At 33.3% G+C, this 15518-nt stretch overlaps 2 pseudogenes; both read right to left on the bottom strand.

The window, feature by feature from the left end:
- Positions 1–3209: 3209 nt before the first annotated feature.
- On the bottom strand, positions 3210–3334 carry LOC145247014 (U2 spliceosomal RNA; annotated as a pseudogene).
- A 541-nt stretch (positions 3335–3875) lies between these two features.
- LOC145247033 (U2 spliceosomal RNA) lies at positions 3876–4023 on the bottom strand (annotated as a pseudogene).
- Between the last annotated feature and the right edge of the window lie 11495 nt (positions 4024–15518).

Here is a 15518-nt window from a genome sequence, read left to right as displayed (position 1 = left end):
TATAAATTTTTTAGGAATTACGAGTTGCTATCTTCTGTGATTCTATGCGTTTCCTGGTTATTTCAGCATGTCTTCTTTTGGCTGTGGTTATTACTCTCTTACATTGATTTCTAGCATCAATAAATTTTTGCCTATTTGCATTTGACTTATGACATACAAACCGGCGGATGGTATTCTGTCTTTGTGCAATGGCAGCTGCACAATCTGTAGTGAACCATAGAGGTGAGTGGGGATTGCTATACTACTTCCGTGCGCAGACATGTGCTTCAATGCCCGCTTTGCCCCATTCAGTTGTCTCATTGACACACTGTTCTACTAGGAGAGAGAAGATATTGGTCCATGGGCATCTCTGATATGTTCTTTAATGGCTTCCTAGTCAGCCCTTTTGTCGTACCTTGTCACTTTGAGAAATGGCTCCTCACCTTCGGGTTTGTATTTAAGTTCGATGTTTACTGATAGATGGTCTGAAGTAGACTTTGGGCATTACTTCTACAATCCTTAGGTACTGTGGTAAGGAATATGTCTAGAAGTGAAGCTTGCTGGTGGTCATTATCTGGGAGACGGGTTGGGAACATGCCTATCTGTGTAATCTATAGTATCAGAGACATGATCGATTAGGGTACAATCCTGACTTGAGGGAGAACGGTAGAGAAAATAGAAGGAACTTACGCAGTGATGAACGGCTTGTCGAAAACACATACTGGTCATCCGATCCCAGATGGTGCTCTCTAATAAAGAGATACTTCGAATATAGACTCCAATCTCGTGCATATATCTATCCGAGTTCTTACTATAGAGAGGGGGTATTCTGTCATGTTAAAGTAATTAGAGGGGATTGAGGAGTGTAGGTTTGTTTCACTTAATGCTGACATATCCAGGGAGTTAATTAAAAGGAAAGACTACATCATCTAGAATACTTCTAAGCCCACGGCTTTTGTTTGCATGGCTGTCTGGTTTGATCATGGTATTTTTTTTGGGGGGGGGTCTCATTTCATTTCATTATGCTTTGTTTAATTTCAAGTTTAGAAAATTGCTGGGCAATGTGGGCCAGTTTTTGATGACAAGTATACACACACAATATGTCCATTAGCCGAGTCCTGCCTAGGAAGTTGACCTCGTGAACGCCCACTAGAGATAGCAGCAGGGTCTCTTTCCATGCGCGACATGGCACTGCAACTATCCTGATATTACACAACTGATGATAGAGCAGCCACTCTAAGCACTATCAAAGTGCTATGGTCCTGTACTGTCAGTCGGAAACAATAGCAAGAAAAACTGTCAATCATGTACCCTTAATCTCCAAGACAAGATCAGCCCAGACCAGCCGAGTGAGCACAAGTGGCATGCAAGCAAACCCAATTTGCTCAGTTTGTGAGAAAAAGAAAGAAGTTGGGGATAGGAGAACGGTGTTCAATGTCAAGCACAGGGTGGCACCAGTAGGTTCCTATTATTGTACCTGCGTTTGTCTGGGAGACAAAGAAGGAAGTGTGAAAGCCAGCAATAAGTGTAAACAATTTAGGTTTGCAAACTGAAGAATATGTTCGAGTCACCAGCTCTAGGAATGTTGTCCAACATGACTAAGAAGGCCTCCTTCACCCAGTTTTAATATCAGAGTTTTTTTCTCCTAGAGTGATGAACTAACAAGATCTACGGGCCCATCACTCCAAGAGGGGTAACTTTTTTTTTTTTTTTTTTTTTTTACAAAGGCATCACCACATTATCAAGGCCCAGAGGCCACTCAAGGATAAGGGTTAAAGAGTGTACAGTAGAAATTGGTCAATATAGTAATCATTAGTAATGAAAATTTGGTAAATTTAATAACTTATATGGGACGGCTCATCAAGAACTTATTTACTTTAGACTTGAACACAACCATATTGTAGTCTGTAACTATGCGCCTGGTTTCTACACCAAGTATTTCTACGCCTCCGTATCAATGAGAATCTTAATTATCATACTTAAATAAAGTTTTTCTCTATTCTAAAAAAAAAAAAATGCGTGGAATTAGAGATAAATTTCCATCCAACATTGCAGTAAAACATTACGATTCAACTATTTATATCATGTTAATGGCATAAATGGATTATTTTCTTTAAAAAAAATATGTTTCTAAATTTTTGAGGACATGATGTTATTTGGATTCTTTGGACTATTGTTTTCATTTTAAGCGGTTAACATGCTCTCTCTCTCTCTCTCTCTCTCTCTCTCTCTCTCTCTCAGCTATGATTGAGCAGGAGCAATAAGTGATTCGCATTTGTATTTTGAGTATCGCCCGCAGTGAGGATTGAACCTTCAACCACCAGGAGAGTGTAACTTTACAACTGAATTTTACCAACTTCTTTATCCACTATGCCACGGGTCCGCAAGGATAACGTTCAAAATTCTGAGCAGATTCTTGAGTTCGACAGAAACATTTCCCAGTTCGACGAGATACACATGAAGCAGGTCGAAGGTTACATCAATCAAAACGTTGTGAGAATTACACTCAAGATGAGAACAGTCGTTCGAAGAGTCTAAATAATATGAAAAATATGAAAACCTGGCGTTGAATCAATATGATTTAACACGCAAACAATTAACATTTTATACTGTTTTCAAATTCCTAACCATACATGCAAACTAAAGAAAAATATTCATCGGCCATTATTGGCTCCTTTAACAAAAGTTGTATATAACAAAGCCGATAGCCATTAGTCGCGTGCTCTCGTGTAATGAATGAATGCGTGAATGTAGGATTGATATGAAATTCTTAAAGATAAACTAAAATGACCGAAAAATGGGCTGAAATGACTTAAATAAATAAAAAGTAAATGACTTAGAATGATTTTAATGAACTTAAGGATGAATTGAATGACCTTAAGAATGATTTGAATGCTTAAAAAATAACTGGAATCCTTCAAAAACAACTTGAATGATCTGGAGAAATACTTGAATGCTTTCAGACTGACTGGTTGTAAAGTGGGTGATCATTTTACATTAAATTAATACAGAAAAGTGATCCCAACTATTTATCACAAAGTTAACCACATAAGTACAGCACAGAACAGAATACTACACTTTGATCTTGGCAAAAAGGCCAGGAAAAGGGTATTTATTTGCTCCCCCACTGAGCAAATTAGGCACGAGGCCGATTTTTAATTTAAGGAATGAAGGGGAAATGGGAACCAACTCTCCGGGGAGTAGGGGAGCTGGATAGTGACAATTGGTATGAAGGGTTACCCCTATATTGACCAAGGTCTTATATGTGGTGTTGCCTCCACATATGGTTTTGCTTGCAGTATCTGCCGGAACAGATACTACACATTGATCTTGGCCAAAAGGCCAAGAAAAGGGTATTTATTTGCTCCCCCACCGAGCAAATTAGGCACGAGGCCGATTTTTAATGTGAGGAATGAAGGGGAAATGGGAACCAACTCCCCGGGGAGTAGTGGAGCTGGATAGTGACAATTGGTATGAAGGGTTGCCCCTACATTGACCAAGGTCTTATATGTGGGATTGCCCTCACATATGGTCTTTGCTTGCAGTATCCGCTGGAACAGATGGTATTTATTTGCTCCCCCACTGAGCAAATTAGGCACAAGGCCGTTTTTAATGTGAGGTAAAAACCAGCTCCCCTAAAAGTAGGCAAAAAGGGGTCACTCTGGTTACCAAAAATAATAATTGTCCCAGTATAGAGGGTTGATATTTATTTGCTGCCCACCTCAGCAAAATGTGGCACAAGGCCGGAAAGTGGGAACCCCGCAGGCTCCCCTAAAGGAGGGGCACTCCTGCAATTTTAAAAATTGCCTGAGTAACCCCGTCGGCATTCCCCGGTCAGGGCGCCTCAGGCAGCAAGCAATAAACTTGCCCCACCGGAAAGCCCGGTGGCAAGGCCTGGGAGGGTGGACCTCCTAGGTATTACCCAGGCGATTGTCCCAGTATAGAGGGTTTCCCCTCCATTGACTGGTACAAATTATCTTAAGTGCAGCATCTGCCGGAACAGATACTACACTTTGTTCTTAGCCAAAAGGCCATGAAAGAGGTATTTATTTGCTTCCCCACTGAGCAAATTAGGAACAAGGCCAATTTTTAATGTGAGGAATGAAGGGGAAATGGGAACTACCTCTTCGTGTAGTAGGGGAGCTGGATAGTGACAATTGGTATGAAGGGTTTCCTCTACATTGACCAAGGTCTTATGTGTGGATTGGTATTTTTTTGCTCAACCACCGAGCAAATTAGGCACGAGGCCAATTATTAATGTGAGGAGTGAAGAGCAAATGCGGCCAACTCCCCTCGGAGTAGGGGAGCTGTATAGTGTTGTATGAAGGGTTGCCCCATACATTGACCAAGGTCTTATATGTGGGATTGCCCCCACATATGGTCTACGCTTGCAGTATCTGTCAGAAGAGATACTACACTTTGAGGTATTTATTAGCTCAACAACCGGGCAAATTAGGCACAAGGCCGATTTTTAATTTGAGGAGTGAAGGAGAAATGGGAACCAACTCTCAGGGGAGTATGGGAGCTGGATAGTGACAATTGGTATGAAGGGTTGCCCCTACATTGACCAAGGTCTTATATGTGTGGTTGCCCCCAGATATGGTCTTTGCTTGCAGTATCTGCCGGAACAGATACTACACATTGATCTTGGCCAAAAAGCCAAGAAACTGGTATTTATTTGCTCCCCCACCGAGCAAATTAGGCACAAGGCAGATTTTTAATATGAGGAGTAAAGGGGAAATGGGGACCAACTCCCCGGGGAGGAGGGGAGCTGGATAGTGACAATTGGTAGGAAGGGTTGCCCATACATTGATCAAGGTCTTATATGTGGGGTTGCCCCCACATACGGTCTTTGCTTGCAGTATCTGCCGGAACAGATGGTATTTATTTGCTCCCCCACCGAGCAAATTAGGCACAAGGCCGATTTTTAATGTGAGGAGTGAAGGGAGGGGGAAGGGAAAAAGGGGACCAGCTCCCGAGAGGTGGGAAATGGGAGCTGGTTAAAGGTCAGGCATGTGGGGTTGCCCCCACATCTGGTCTTTGCTAGTCATAGCTAGTCATAGCTTGCAGTATCTGCCGGAACAGATACTACACTTTGATTCCGGCCTGAATTCAGAGAAAAGCTTAAAAAGCTAAGAACAGCATCTATTAGCAACAGACGTTTGATCTTAACCAAAAAGGCCAAGTACAAATGTGTTACGGACAGACCGACCGACCGACGGTGTGACTTATAGAGTTGCTTGCACGCGACTAAAAATCTGGTGGCAGACAATTGGTCCTATTCTTACTGCTTACTTTTGAAATTTTTAATAATTTTACATTTGTTTCGCAGACTACTTTACGGTGCTGACTTCTTGACTAAAATACAAAAAAAAAACATTGATATTATTATTATTCTTTTTCTCTTTACAAAATTCAATCTTGTTTTGTAAAATCTAAAACAAAAACATTTTTTTTTTTTTTGTTAAGGACTACCAAACCAAACACTTTGAATAAATATTTGATGATATAATAAAACATTGAATCAGAAAAACATTTAGCAAAATTACTGTTTTCGGCATTAAATAACTCAAAAACTACTTTTTCCAAACTTCACGGATTTAACAATCAGCTCGACGCCATTTATCTAGTTCACATATATCGATAAACGCTGTATGCTTTTCGAACCGATTAAACGTGTTAAAGTGAGTAAAACCACTAAAAACCTTTCCACATAGGTAGAAGAGTAACTTTTCTTGCCTTTGATAACATTTATTTGTTATATTTAAAAAAAAAGAAAAATTTAACAATTTTTCGTACCTCTGTGGATTGTAAAAACAAAAAAATATAAATACTCTTCACCAGACTCTATGTAAATATAAACAAATATTTTAAGTGTTTTTATGCGAGACGAGAGTAAGAGTGACATTAATTGTGATTTAAATATTAGTTGTATCATAATGATTATGAGTAACCGAAGTAGTCATAGTGGACACTCCTACGACATGTCATACGAACTGTAATATGGTGGAGTCTTAGATTGTCTTCTTTTTTTTCTTTTTTCCCCTTCTCTCGGATGACAAGGTGTCACAATCAATATTTATTTTATCAACTCGAGTTGACATCCGCTGGACACGACATCATCTCTAAGGGATCCTATCCCTGCCACACTTCTTTCTTTCTATTTCTTTCTTTTTTTTTTTTTTTTAATTCTTTTCGTTTTGCTTGACGACGTCATTATATATCGCTATTATTGTTCCGGCAAAGGATGTTGGTGTGACGTGTCTCCAATTACATTTTTACTGATAACAAGAAAATACTGCGTTATTCACAACGACCTTTAAATAACAGGGTTCTCTTTCAATCACTTTTGTTTCTTCATTAGCTTAATGTGTACTAGCTGTAATACCTGTTATACGTCGTGTGCATGATATATTGAGTGTTTTATTTAGAATGTCTCGATCGATGTAACCTTCGACCTTCTTCAGGTATATCTTGTCAAACTCGAGAATCTTTCTGTCAAACCCTCCGAGGACCATGTATAAAGTACTTCGTTAAATTCAGTTGTAACATACACTCTTATGGAGGTTGAAGGTTCAACCCTCAATACGGACGATATCAAACTGCAATTGCTAATTACTTAGGACTTCTACCTAGTCACAGCTGACGGAACGAGAGCATGTTACACCTGTACATTAAACAAAGGGTTCCGTTCGAAATTCTGTGCAGGTTCCCGAGTTTGATAAAAAGATTCCTGAGTTCGACAAGATACACCTGAAGAAAGTTGGAGGCTACATAAACCGGAACGTTGAGAAAATAACACTGAAAATGAGAACAACTGCCCGAATAATCCAAAAAAAAGAGTGTTTTTATGTTTGCGAATCCAAATAGAAATTTCGAACGAAAATTTCACATCAAAACAAATTACAGGAAAATAAAAGTCACCAAAAAAAAAAAAAGAAAAAGGTAAAAATATTGATTGGGAAATAATTAAAAATATTACTCTAAAAGAGAGAAAGGGGGGAGAGAAACATTTATAAAGTATCACTCTAAACAAAAGAAACAGTTTAAAAATATTACTCGAAAAAAATAAGCAGCTTAAAAAATAGCACCCGAAACAAAGAAACAGAAATATCACTCGGAAAAAAAAAAAAAAAAAAAGAGACGCCCAGAAAAAATATCACTTGAAAGAAAGAGCAGTTTAAAAAATATCACTCGAATAAAGAAACAATTAAACATAGTGTAGTGAAATGGAATCTAAAATGGATGATAATGTTCAATGCTGCTAAGACTACGCTCGTTTCCTTTAATAATTACAAGAAATCTTCTAAAGCAATAATAGCTATGGCTAAAGATACATTACCTGAAAATACTTCGTTCAAACTTTTTGGCATAAGGGCAATGGTCATTGCTTACATCATCTGCCGGAACAGATACTACACTTTGAGATATTAAATCTTTTATTCAGGCAAAGATAAACATGACCAAAAAACTTAGGCACTAGGCCAACTCAAAAAGGGGGAAAATGGGGGTCGTTGGTTTAATAAAAAAATGATATTATGTTATGAGCCATTTATTTAATAAAAATGTGATTATGTTATCAGTGTTTTATTTAATAAAAATGTGATTATTCTATCGGTGTTTTATTTAATAAAAATGTGATTATGTTATCAGTGTTTTATTTAATAAAAAATGTGATTATGTTATCAGTGTTTTATTTAATAAAAATGTGATTATGTTATCAGTGTTTTATTCAATAAAAATGTGATTATGCTATCATTTTTTATGTAATAAAAATGTTATTATGTTATCAGTGTTTTATTTAATAAACAATGCGATTATGTTATCAGTGTTTTATTTGATAAAAATGTTAGTATGTTATCAGTGTTTTATTTAATAGAAATGTGATTATGTTTTCATTGTTTATTTAATAAAAATGTGATTGTGTTACCAGTGTTTTATTTAATAGAAATGTAATTATGTTACCAGTGTTTTATTTAATAAAAATGTTATTATGTTATCATTGTTTTATTTAATAAAAATGTGATAATGTTATGAGTGTTTTATTTAATAAAAATGTTATTATTTATCAGTGTTTTATTTAATAAACATGTGATTATGTTATAATTGTTTTATTTAATAAAAAATGTGATTATGTTATCAGTGTTTTATTTAATAAAAGTGCGATTATGTTACCAGTGTTTTATTTAATAAAAATGTAATTATGTATCCAGTGTTTTATTTAATAAAAATGCGATTATGTTACCAGTGTTTTATTTAATAAAAATGTGATTATGTTATCAGTGTTTTATTTAATAAACAATGTGATTATGTTATCAGTGTTTTATTTAATAAAAATGTGATTATGTTACCAGTGTTTTATTTAATAAAAATGTGATTATGTTATCAGTGTTTTATTTAATAAACAATGTGATTATGTTACCAGTGTTTTATTTAATAAAAATGTTATTATGTTATCAGTGTATTATTTAATAAAAATGTTATTATGTTACCAGTGTATTATTTAATAAAAATGTTATTATGTTATCAGTGTTTTATTTAATAAAAAATGTGATTATGTTATCAGTATTTTATTTAATAAAAATGCGCTTATGTTACCAGTGTTTTATTTAATAAAAAAATTTTTATGATATTATCAGTGTTTTATTTAATAAAAATGAGATTATGTTCCCAGTGTTTTATTTAATAAAAATGTGATTATGTTACCAGTGTTTTATTTAATAAAAAGTGTGATTATGTTACCGGTGTTTTATTTAATAAATAACGTGATTATGTTACCGGTGTTTTATTTAATAAAAAATGCGATTGTGTAGCAGTGTTTTATTTAATAAAAAAAATGTCATTATATGTGATTATATAGCAGTCTTTTATTTAATAAAAAAATGTTATTATGTAGCAGTGTTTTATTTAATAAAAAAAAATGTGACTATGTAGCAGTGTTTTTTTAATAAAAAAATGTGATTATGTTATCAGTGTTTTTGTTTAATTAGAAAATGTGATCATGTTATCAGTGTTTTATTTAATAAAAATTTTATTATGTTATCAGTATTTTATTTAATAAAAAAAATGTGATTATGTTATCAGTATTTTATTTAATAAAAAAATGTTATTATGTTATCAGTATTTTATTTAATAAAAAAATGTTATTATGTTATCAGTATTTTATTTAATAAAAAAAATGTGATTATGTTATCAGTATTTTATTTAATAAAAAAAATGTGATTATGTTATCAGTATTTTATTTAATAAAAAAATGTGATTATGTTATCAGTATTTTATTTAATAAAAAAAATGTGATTATGTTATCAGTATTTTATTTAATAAAAAAAATGTGATTATGTTATCAGTATTTTATTTAATAAAAAAAATGTTATTATGTTATCAGTATTTTATTTAATAAAAAATGTTATTATGTTATCAGTATTTTATTTAATAAAAAAAATGTGATTATGTTATCAGTATTTTATTTAATAAAAAAAATGTGATTATGTTATCAGTATTTTATTTAATAAAAAAAATGTTATTATGTTATCAGTATTTTATTTAATAAAAAAAATGTGATTATGTTATCAGTATTTTATTTAATAAAAAATGTTATTATGTTATCAGTGTTTTATCTAATAAAAAATTGGTAATGTTATCAGTGTTTTATTTAATAAAGAAATGTGATTATGTATCAGCGTTTTATTTATTAAAAAATATGTGATTATGTAGCAGTGTTTTATTTAATAAAAAATGTGATTATGTATCAGTGTGTTATTAAATAAAAACATGTGATTATGTTATCGGTGTTTTATTTAATAAAAATGTTATTATGTTATCAGTGTTTTATTTAATAAAAAATGTTATTATGTCATCAGTATTTTATTTAATAAAAAAATGTAATTATGTTACCAGTGTTTTATTTAATAAAAAAATGTGATTATGTTATGAGTGTTTTATTTAATAAAAAATGTGATTATGTTATGAGTGTTTTATTTAATAAAAAAAATGTGATTATGTTATGAGTGTTTTATTTAATAAAAAATGCGATTATGTTATGAGTGTTTTATTTAATAAAAAATGAGATTATGTTATCAGTGTTTTTATTATTATTATTATTATTATTATTATTATTATTATTATTATTATTATTATTATTATTATTATTATATTTTATTTTATTTCATTTTATTTATTTATTTATTTATTTATTTATGCGAATTAATCTACCGGGAAAATTATTTCATCAATAATTATTATTTTATATAATATTCAATAGTAGATTGATTCGATAATAATACATACAAAATCTACATTAGAATAATAAATACAGTAAAGGTATTATAATGAAAACTTCTTTGAAAATATATTATTTGAAATCAAAATTAAAAATTCCGCAAGAATACTCTCGTTAATCTAATATTAGGAATAAAAGATAATTTTTATCAATGATAATTTAAAGGAACTTGTATTTGTCTCTTGTGTAAATTTTTTGTCATTTCATTTTAAACTTCAAATAAGGTTAATAAATAAACTAAAACGACGTGTGCATATTTCTGTACGCAAAAAAGTGCCTATTTATTATGCATTTTGTGCATAATAAATATGCACACATTTTTCTTTGTTTAAGAGAATCTAAAAGCAATTATCGTTAGTCCATTTGCTGATCTTATTTAAAATTAGTTGTAATTTACATTCTGCCAAATGCAAATGTTTTGCTCGGCAGCAAATGAAAACGGCATCTACGTACAGTGAGTCATTCAAGGTTTTTATCGATGTTATTCATATCAATATTAACATGTGTCACTCGATGAGTTATCCCGTTCTCCTGCTCTTTTCTGCTCTTTTCTATCGAAAGTCTTTAGATAAAAAAGAGGCAGTCTACTTTTTACTCCGAGGTCCCAAGGGTCTTTCGTTACACCGTGTAATGTTGCAGGAACAAAAAAAAAATCCGATTAGGTTTTTCTTTCTTTTTTTACTAAAGTCGTTTATTACCGTTTTTCTTTCTCGCCGTCTCGACACCAGCTTAAAAGTTTCTCGCTTCCGCTCCACTAGACGCCGGTCATACGCAGCTATTTTTCATACGTCCATTGTTTTCCACCACACCCTTTTTTAACCCTTCATTTTATACGTCTATCTCCTTCGGCGCCGTTTTTTTTTTTTTTTCACGACCACATGGTGTCCTTTTTTCTTTTTCTCCAGATGCAACCCCGAGCATACTTGCCAATTTGCATACGCGTTCTAACGCGGCTCCTGCTGCTATTAAAATCACTTGCTGCCCATCTTTCAGCTGCTGCTGATATTTTCATATGCGCTCTGTTACACACCGTATTTCCATATGATGTCGTACGTCTTCTCCATATTAAAAAAAGAATGCAAACAGGTGCTCGTTTTAGTGAATGCCTTTCTAATAAAATGTTCCAATCTAATCAAATGGTCAGTAGTATTTCCTTTTTTCTTGAAACCAGATTGTAGGTAAGACATATACGATTGTTTGATTCTAAGCACCATGTTAACCACCCATTTGTTATTGTTTCCATTACTTTATAGTTATGTTTACCTGACACTTATCATCATTATTATTATTACAACTAGTTAATGTTTGCAGTGTATACACTGCGTGTCAAATTATTAACGAGATAACATTTTTCTACCAGTTTCAGAAACTTACCGGTAGTTTCGTATCAAAAGCTTCGGAAACGTTGGCAATGCTGAGCTGCTTGTACTGTGAAATTTTCGTACTGTTCTGCGCAATGTAAACAACTTGCCATCGTAATTGCTGAATCCACGGTATTTGAGGTGAGTCAAATTATTAACAAGGCAGTTTGTTTCGTCGATAAAATGGGTCGTAAAGGTAGTTTGATTAGTTCTGAAAATAATTATATTACAGAACAGCTAGCAAAAGGTAAAACTACCTTCGAAATATCGAAAATCATAGGAAGGTACCATCAAACTGTGAAGAACTTTGTCAAGAACCCTACAAAGTTACGTAAGAGAGCTGATAAAGGTAAATCTAGAGTTGTTTCACGCCGTTTTCTACTCCAAATTAAACGTGAAGTTAAGAACCCTGGACAGCCAAGTTGTGAAGTCTTTGACCAAGCCAGATTGAAGAAAAAGTACTCGATGTCGCCTTCTGAAATAAGTGGAAAGTCTGATAAGCCTGTGACAAAGCATCCATTAAAGCAACATCACATACAAAACCGATTGAAATGGGCAGAGGACAACATGAAAACGGATTTTTCAAAAGTTTTGTTTACGGATGTCACTTTTGATGACCCAGATGGCTGGAGCAAAGGGATGGGTCCTAGATGGACGACGTCTTCATCAACGTTTAAGGCGTCAACAAGGTGGTGGATGGATAATGATCTGGGCTGAAATTATTGGAGGTACTTTAGTTGGCACATGGAAAGTTCCAGAAAGCGTAAAAATGATGTCAAATGCTTACATAGCTTTTCTGAATTATCACTTTTAACCATGGCTGAAGAAGCAAATGTTGACGTTCAGAAGAACCATTATTTTTATGTATGATAATTCTCTCTCGCATGCAGCAAACAAAGGCAAAGAGTATTTGCAACAAATGGGGTTCTCTGGGCTACGGAAGATGGAATGGCCTGCGAATTCGCCAGATTTGAACCCAATTGAGAACCTTTGGAGTTTCATGAAGCGACACCTCTATGCAAGTGGACGCCAATTTAAGATGAGTTGTGGGATGCTCTCCAAAAGGTATCGCGAGGAATAACTGTTGACGAAATCACAAATTTGACTAATTCTGTGGGTCAAAGTCTTTTACAAGTCATTCATAAAAAGTATCGCATATCCCTTACTAATTATGTCAACGTAGAAATTGCTATGCAGTTATTGTGTTCTAAGCATTTTTCCTATTTCATTTAATGTTTGAAAATTATTTCAATAAACTAGTTATGGGTATATTGTGTTTTTTCTCAATCTCGTTAATAACTTGACACATTGAAATCAACAGATATTTTTAGAAAATCAGAGAATATATCATCCAGGGTGACTGCTGTATTATGGGTTTTTGCAAGAGCATTAAGCTCTGATCTTGTAAATGACTGACAATAGCTTTCTTTCAAATCATAAACTGTTTGCCCTGGATTTCTTGATTTAAAAAAAAAAGCAGTGTCCCTCTAGTAGAGTTGATATTGAATATTCTCAGGTCAGAATGGTATGCTCGGATAATCTTTAGGAATTCTTTATCAAACCAAGGTTTGTGTTTGATTTGTATCGTAGACGACTTTTGTATGCATTCTTCAGCCATTTTTATCAATCTATGTATATATATAAAGTTCGTGTGTGTGTGTGTGTGTTCAACTCTCCTACAGCCCACATCACTGGACTGATCATGACCAAAACTGTCACGATGATGCCCCTCCACCTAGGGATGGTGCACACCATTTTCCAAGGCTAAGGTCAACGGTCAAGGTCATAGCCTATGTATATGTACTCTCCTACAGTCCACCCCACGAGCGATCATGGCAAAACCTGACATGATGATGATATCCAACCTAGAGATGGTGCACACCATTTTTCAAAGTCAAGGTTAAAGGTTAAGGTCGCGAATTTGCTTCGAGCGTACAGCAAAATCCCGTACAAAGTACGGGTACATCACTACCACATGTCTCATCGTACACCTTTCATAAATATTGTTTGATTAAACATAGTTAAATCTAATTCTGAATACATTCCTATTGTAGGGTGCAGATATGTGTTGTATATATATGTATGTATAGGGATTTATATGTGTTGGTTGCTATATGTGTTGTATATGTATGTATATATAGGGTGCACATATGTGTTGGTTTTGTTGTTGAGGAGACAGAGATTATTTTCGTCTATAATTTTTTTAAACAGTCTGTTTTTGTTTTTGTTTTTGTTTTATACTTTTATTGCCCACATTTTATTATTGCTATTAAAGTTACCCAACACTGTTTTATTAGGCCATTCGGTTCTGATTCATCTATGATCTAACCTGGCGGCAAATAGACAGAGGGCATATTGTCATTGTCTTGTGCGATGTTTACGATACAGCAACCGCCTGCATATCTGTGTCAAATTGTATCTGACTTTGCAGAATTTTCTTATTCACAACTACACGATGTTCAATAATTAACGTTAAAAAGTATTTTGCCCATATTTATTAAATAAATTCAACTATACAAATCACGCAAACATTAATATATACAATAGTATTACTAGATTCAAAATATCCAAACTTTATTAATGTAACCGCCCTATGCATCAATAACTTGCTGCAAACGCTCGGTGAATGCTTCTGAGGAGTCACGAATATTTTTTTGTGTGATTTTGGTGACCCATTCCTCACTTAATTTCTCGGTATGGCTGGAAGCTGAGACATAACTCTCTAAGAAAGACTAAAATTCATGATCTCAACAGTTGATTTGAAACGTTTTAGTACTCTCTTCACCAACATTCAATTCACATTTAAGGTCTTCGGAATATCTACTGCATGCATTAATGTTATATTTTTATTTCTGATACCTATCCTAGGACGGATATTCTACTAGTATTTTATAAATTAAAATCATTTTATGTCTCGATTTTGTAATACTTAGCTTTCTTCATGCAAAATCAAGATTTGGATCGTGTTTATTTCTTCTTTTGATCGATTGTTGCAGCATGTTATTAATGACAATAAAATTCAATTCAATTTAATTCCTTTAGGAAAATACTTTTAACGGGTCTGAATTACTTTAAATACAAACACTACCTTACAAGAACGGAAAGTAACTTTGCATTGAAGCATAAATTGCTACTTACTTTAATCGTAGAACAAAACATACTATTTTTTAAAAAGAAATCGACATAGATTTAAAGCATTCGAACGAATTGCAAATAAAATCACTACCGGGCAGCGTCGGATAACAACAGTTAGTATTCATATATCGTGTTGATCATCATAGATGTTTCGATATACATCATTTTGAATGCGAAAGATAGAAATAACAGCTCGATAGGGATAATCTTTAGATAATAATGAAAGAATATCTATCTATCTATCTATCTATCTCTCTCTCTCTCTCTCTCTATATATATATATATATATATATATATATATATATATATATATGTCACTGTGTGTGAGTTTCTTCCTCCTAGGTTCCGAAACGGCTGAACCAATCTTGTGCAAATTTTACACAAAGGTAATTTATATTTTTCGCAGTGTTCTTAGATATCTTAAATATATTTTGTACAGAAATTCATCCGATATCGACAATCGGAAAAAGTTGATCTTAAAAATAGTATTCCTTTTTTTATAGATAAAAAAATATATATACATGGGGAATATTTTACGTTACACCGGTATAACCTTGGTCGATGTAACGTAAAGTATTCCCTTGTAAAAATTCTTCTTTTTCTATCTATGAGAGAAGAAATACTATTTCTAAGATTGCCTAACGCGACATTGTAAACACAGACGGTATTTGATGAACGACATTATCATTATCATTATTACTTTTATTTTTGTATATTTTATTTTTTTATTTATTTGTTTTGCGAACAAATCATTTCTCGTAATA

This window comes from Euprymna scolopes, chromosome 24 (genome assembly GCF_053919585.1).
Source record: "Euprymna scolopes isolate OS-2025 chromosome 24, ASM5391958v1, whole genome shotgun sequence".
NCBI lineage: Eukaryota > Metazoa > Mollusca > Cephalopoda > Sepiida > Sepiolidae > Euprymna > Euprymna scolopes.
The sequence above is the reverse complement of the archived record's forward strand: the minus strand, read 5'-3'. Positions and strand labels throughout refer to the sequence as shown.